Below are 6,567 nucleotides of genomic sequence, written 5' to 3'. Positions count from 1 at the left end.
TAATTTAAAAATAATGGAATTTCCCCATGAACTTTTTGAAGTTGTGCAAGAAAAATGCAGAGAGGGTGGGAGATTGAGATTCCCTGAGATAGAGGAATCAAAACCAAAACAAGTTCACTGCCATTATGTCAATTCTGACTTATAGTGAAAGGATTTTCTAAATGAAACCAAGATACTCAGGAATTTAAGGAACTACTTGGCAGTGGACTGTAGAGAGCAATTATTTCTGGAAAATTTTACGGTGCTATTTTACAAAAGTATTTTGAGCACTCTGTTTATTTAAGTTTATTTTTTTCCAAAACCATTTTATTGGAAGCTAATAAAAATATCAGATTGTTCCATAGTTCGGTCACATCAAGCAGTATTGTGCAATTGCTGAACACCTCTGTTTATAAGCACTGTGCTGTGGTGTTTGAAATACCAAGAAGTCAAGCATTTTAATTTTTATTGTAATTCTTATTTAATTACCGTACAAGACAGAGAGCTGCTTTCTCCTTGCAACAGTATGTAGTACCTAAGAGGTTGTCAGTAAGATTGATTGAAGAAGTGGGTAGATGGTAAGAATTATTTGGATGTCGAATTCAACTATTTCCTTTATATTGTTATGTATGGCAATTTTATTATATCTTAAGAAATGTTAGCATTATATGGGTGTCCTTTTCAAGCAACATTTACTAGGCCATGCTTAACCAGATATGACTCTATTTTTCATTTATAAGGACATCTCAGTTGGAAACAAAACTGCATTGACAACTATAAAGGAACAGTTTCAGGCAGGTGATTGAACAAGAAACAATTGGAAAAGATTTTAGTTCATTTGCATGTACTTAAATGGAATGGATTATAAGACAAAATGCCCTATATACCATATTATATAATCAGTGTGGCAAGAACGAACAATAAAGCAATGTCTTTTAGCCTAATTAACATAGGATCTATCTATCTATCTATCTATCTATCTATCTATCTATCTATCTATCCATCTGTCTGTGTCTGTCTGTCTAACAGATCCTGTTTTTCTGGAGATACCTGGCTGATACAGACTTTTTTCTAGGTCTGATTAAGAAACTCACTCTATTCTCTATGATAAATGAAGAGCCACATTTTTTTAGTACACTATTGCTCTTGAGCAAATGGAAGAAAAGCTGAAGTAAACGAATTGAACAGAATGTTTCAAAAGGCAGCTCAAGAAGACAAAGTATTAAATGAAATTTGCAAAGACTTATATTTGGAAAAACAAAAAGGAAGAACATGCTAAACATACCTCAATCTGAAATGACTGAAAAAAAATAATGCAGCCCTAAGTGGTAATATTTAGACTCTATGGGCAAAGTATTGAGCTATGCAGGAAGCATCCAAAGAAGATGGAAGGAATACACAAAGAAGTGGTCCACATGCAGCCAGTACAAGAGGCAGCACATGATCTCAACCCATGGTGTGGAAGGAAGACGTCCAAGCTACATTGAAGGCATTCATGCAAAACAAGACTCCAGGAACGGAGGGAATACCAACGGAATTGTTTTAACAAGCCGATGAAGCACTAAAACCACTCATTCACCTATGTTAAGAAATTTGGAAGACTTTACCCGGCCACCTGATTCCTTGTACCTATTCCAAAGAACAGTTGACCCCACAGAATGTGGCAATTATCAAATAATAGCATATCATATACAAGCCTAGTTTTACTGAAGATCATTCAACATTGGTAGCAGCAGTACACTGAAAGCTCCCTTGTTCCGACCAGATTCAGAACAAGTGACATCATTGCTGAGGATGTGAAATGAGGAATATCATTTCTGATGTCAGGTGGATTTAGGCTAAAAACAAAATATCAGAAATTTGTTTACTGATTTTTTTTCTATGCAAAGACATTTGACTGTGTGGATCATGACAAACTATGGGGAGTACTGAGAAGAATGGGAATTCCAGAACACTTCATTTGCCCATGTCTGCATGGATCAAGATGCAGTCTTTCAAAGACAACAAAGGGACACTGTGTGGTTCACACTCAGGAAAGGTGTGCATCAAGGTGTCTCTGCTCACCGGACTTTGTGTGCTGAGCAGGTAATAGGAGAGCTGGGCTAGATAAAGAAGAACTCAGCTTCAGGAGAAGAGGAAGGCTTATTAACAATTTGTATATGCAGATAATATAACCTTGATTACTAAAAGTGAGAAGGACTTAAAGCACTTGCTGGTGAAGCTCAAGGATTAGAGCCTTCAGTATGGATTATAATTCACTATAAAGAAAAGCAAAATGCTCACACTGGACCAATAGCAGCATGATAAATGGAGAAAGGATTGAAGTTTTCACGATTTTGTCTTGCTTGGATCCATAATCAACACACCTGGAAGTAACAGCCAAGAAACCAAAGGGCATATTAATTTTGGCCAACCGGCTGCACAGGATCTCTTCACAGCGTTGGAGAATGGAGGGTGTCACTTTGGGGACTAAGAGGCACCCGACTCAGCCAGGATATTTTCAGTTGCCTCATGTGCGTGTGACAGGTGGACAGCATAAGGAACAAGGAAAATCGAAGAAGAATGGATACGTTTGAAATATTGTCCTGGTGAAGACTATCCTAAGTACCATGGCCTGTCAGAAATCAAAGAAATCTGTTTTGGAAGAAACAGAGCCAGATTTCTCATTGCAAGTGAGGATGGTGAAACTTTGTCCCACATACTTTGGACATGTTCTCAGGAGGGCTCGGTCCCTGGAGAAGGACATCATGCTTGATAAAGCGAAGGGGCTGTGAACAAGAGGAAGGCCTTTGAGATGGATTGACACAGTGGCTGCCACAATGGTCTCAAACCAACAGTCGCAAGGATGGCACAGGACTGGGCCATGTTTCGCTCTACTGTGCCTCAACGCTGTGAATTGGAAGTGCCTCGATGGCACCGAAGAGCAGCATTGTTGAGAATCCTGCCAACCCCAGTGAGACCAGTGGGTCCATTTTTATTCCGCTTCCCCCTCAGTCTTCCCAAGTTACTAAACGCGCAGCCAGCAAAGCATGTTTCAATTGTTCCAGTGCTCTCCTCACCAACTGATTATCTCCGTGAAGACCAGTGTTGGCCAAGTGTTGGACTGCCAGGTTAGTGCTTCAAACTCACCAGCTGCTCCTTGGGAGATAGATGTGCCTATTTGCTGCTGTACAGTTTGACAGTCCCAGAAACCCTGAATGGGGCTATGGTTTGGAAATCGACTCCATGGTAGTGGGCTCAAGAGTGAGACTCTTTTGAGCTGCAGTGGTGGTGAGAGGGTAGGGGGAAAGGATGCTTTAATATCCAACCCAATTCCTTCCTCAAGTTCATGCGAAGGGATTGGTGCCCTTTTGATTTGATTCAGCATCATCATTTATCAAGGTTTGTATTTGTCAATACAGCCAGTAGCTTTTAGAATTACGGTAGGTAGCCTGAGCCAGCAACCTTCAAAATTTATTATCATTAGTATTCTCTAGGTTTTTTACAACACGGATTAGTAAATTGCTACAACTCCTTGCATAAATCTAATTTTTTTGGTACTCTGGATTTGTACCACATCCTACTGAAGTGTGAATTTTTGCCATTAGCCAAGCCACTGACCAGCCTTGCCAATGAAAAACTCACTGCTGTCAACTCAATTCTGACCCATAGTGATCTTATAGAGAGTAGGATTTCCTGATAGGGTTTCCAAGACTGCAAACTTTACAGAGGGAGACTACCACATCCTTCTCCCGTGGAGTGGCTGCTATGTCCCGACACCAACTTTTTGGTTAGCATCTGAGTGCTTTACCACCACACGACCGGGGCTCATTAACTAGGCTTATCCACCATCATTCAGTGAGTTCTGACTCAGAGTGACCCTTTATAGGTTTCCAAAGCTTTGTAAATCTTTATGAGAGCTTATAGCCTCATCATTCTGCCATGGAGAGTCTGGTGGGTTTGAACTACTGACCTTGTGGCTAGCAGTCAAATCTTATGACAAAGGCAAGTACTTGTATTTCAGGAGATTTTATGAATTCTGAGATTTCCAACTCTGGAGCATGCTCCGATAGTATTCAAATTCTGTCACCTTGCTTTTCTCTGATCATTGTCCTCATTTACATAAGGGACACGACAAGGTTTTGAGTACAACTAATATTAAGCTGGCCTACGTACGAATTGATTTCTCGGTTTGTTTTACAATGACCTCAGACTTTAGCAGAGTCACTGGAAATGTTAGGGTTTCACTCTGTTCTTTGTGGCAAGAACTTTAAAATTTGAACATGCCTTTCCTTCACTTTATCATGTGGTGCCTTCAGGAACACTTTTCCTGCCCCACGACCCAAGGAAAGAGTCTGGAAATTAACTATTTCTCCACTGCACACCATGGGCTGGTGGCCTAACGTGCCGGGATCTGAGCAGAAGTTTCACTGTCTTTTGCTCCATTGCAGCTTCTCCTATTCCTTCTCAACTTCTTGAGATCAGCAAGTAAAACACAATTTAATGTTTAGTTGGATTGTGATCCCAAAGGTTGGCAGTTTGAAACCACTAGCCATTCTCAGGAGGACTGGTCCTTGTACTCCCACAAAAAATTAGTCTTGGATAACTACAGGGACAGTTCTACCCTGTCCTACAGGGTCCTATGAGTCAGTATCAGGTTGATTTTGATGAGGTTAGTTTTTTTTTTGTTTTTTTTCCCCCTTTTAAAAATGTTCCTCTCAATTATCATGGTAAGAACAAAGGGGGAATCTTGTAATAAATAAACGCTCATTCCCAAGGAGTCAATGCTGACTCATAGTGACCCCCTGAGGGTCCTCTAACTGTTTTCACTTAGGAATAAAAAGCCCAATCTTTCTTCCTTGTAGCTGCTGGTGGTTTTGAATTGCCAACCATATGGATCACAGTGCAACACCTAACCACTACACCACCAAGGCTGCACTGTAAGAGTAACTAGAAAGGTGGGAGGGATGATTTTAATTGATCAAGTCAACCAGGGTTTCTCTGAAGTCATTTTATTTATTTATTTCTGTTTTGTTTGATACTACCCCATGTTTCACAAAATAATTTAAGTCAGTTTCACTTTTACTTTTTCCTCCATTTACAGCCACTCAGAACAGTGCTTAGGTTTGATGGCTGAGGAACCTGGAGGGTTTTTAAGACTGTGACTCCTCTCTCTCCTTTTAAAAATTTAAGCTTTATTTGTTTAAAATACCCTCCTTTGTCTGTGGACTATACAAAGAAAACATCTGAGGCTGCATAACCCATCTCGTCAGAACAGAGACAGTATCCTGTGGAACCCCTCCTCCTTTTCCTACCTTCCTCCTGCCCCACCCCCACCATGGTGCAGTCTCAAAAGACTTAGTCTTCGGTGCGAAAATCATTTTTTTAATTTATCATAATGGTGTGTCATGAAGTATTTATGTTTATGAGAGCGACTAACTTTGAAACGTAATGTCCTCTACTCTTGTCCATGTCATGAGGTGCTTGGCAGACTCATCCATGTCTTTTAAGGATGCACAACACGCCATTGTGCGTATGTACCAGAGTTTGTTTATCCATTGCTTACAGACTAAGTTTTATTTGTATTGTTTCCATCTTTTTACTCTTATAGAAATTGGTATCATAAACACAGGTGTGCATATGTCTGTTTGTGCTTTGTTCTTTATTTCTTTCGGGTATATACCAAGTAGAGATATTACAGGATGATAAGGTGTTTGTATTTGTGTAAGGAAGCACCATACTGATTTCCATAGTGTTTGTACAGTTCTGCAATCCCATCAACAATATATGAGTGTTTCCATCTCTCCACATCTAACATTTATTATTGCCTATGTTTTTTTTTTAAATTCTGACTTTTGATGTGAGGTGATATATATATTTTTAATCATTTTATTAGGGGCTCATACAACTCTTATCACAATCCATACACACATATCAATTGTATAAAGCACATTTGTACATTCATTGCCCTCATCATTCTCAAAACCTTTGCTCTCCACTTAAGCCCCTGGCATCAGCTCCTCAGTTTTTCCCCTCCCTCCTGGCTCCCCCCTCCCTCGTGAACCCTTGATAACTTATAAATTATTATTTTGCCATATCTTGCCCTGTCTGACATCTCCCTTCACCCACTTTTCTGTTGTCTGTCCCTCAGGGAGGAGGTCACATGTAGATCCTTGTCATCAGTGATATTTTATTGTTGTTGTAATTTGTATTTATTGTATAGCTAATGAATGCAAACATTTATTCATATGATTCTTGGCTGCCGGGATGTCATCTTTAATAAATTTTCTATTCCTGCCTTGTATCCACTTATTGATTGAGTTATTTGCATTTTTCTTATTAAGGTGTTGTAGTTTTCTATAGATTTTTTAAATTAGCCCTTTTTCTGAGATACTGTTACCAAATATTTTTACCCTTTCTGTGAGTTATCTTTTTACCCTTTTGATGAAGTATTTTGATGTACATAAATATAGTATCTTTAGAAGGACTTAGTCCTCTATTTTGTCTTATGTAGTATGGGTATTTTTCAAGGTATATTTATACCTTGTATTAAGGCCCTTAAGTTTTTTGTTTTTTTTTTTTCTTTTTTAACATTTTATTAGGGGCTCA

Source organism: Echinops telfairi, unplaced genomic scaffold, assembly GCF_000313985.2.
Source record: "Echinops telfairi isolate 266 unplaced genomic scaffold, ASM31398v2 ScPeMD7_7469;HRSCAF=8507_1, whole genome shotgun sequence".
NCBI classification, from domain to species: Eukaryota; Metazoa; Chordata; class Mammalia; order Afrosoricida; family Tenrecidae; genus Echinops; species Echinops telfairi.
Note: the sequence above shows the minus strand (reverse complement) of the source record.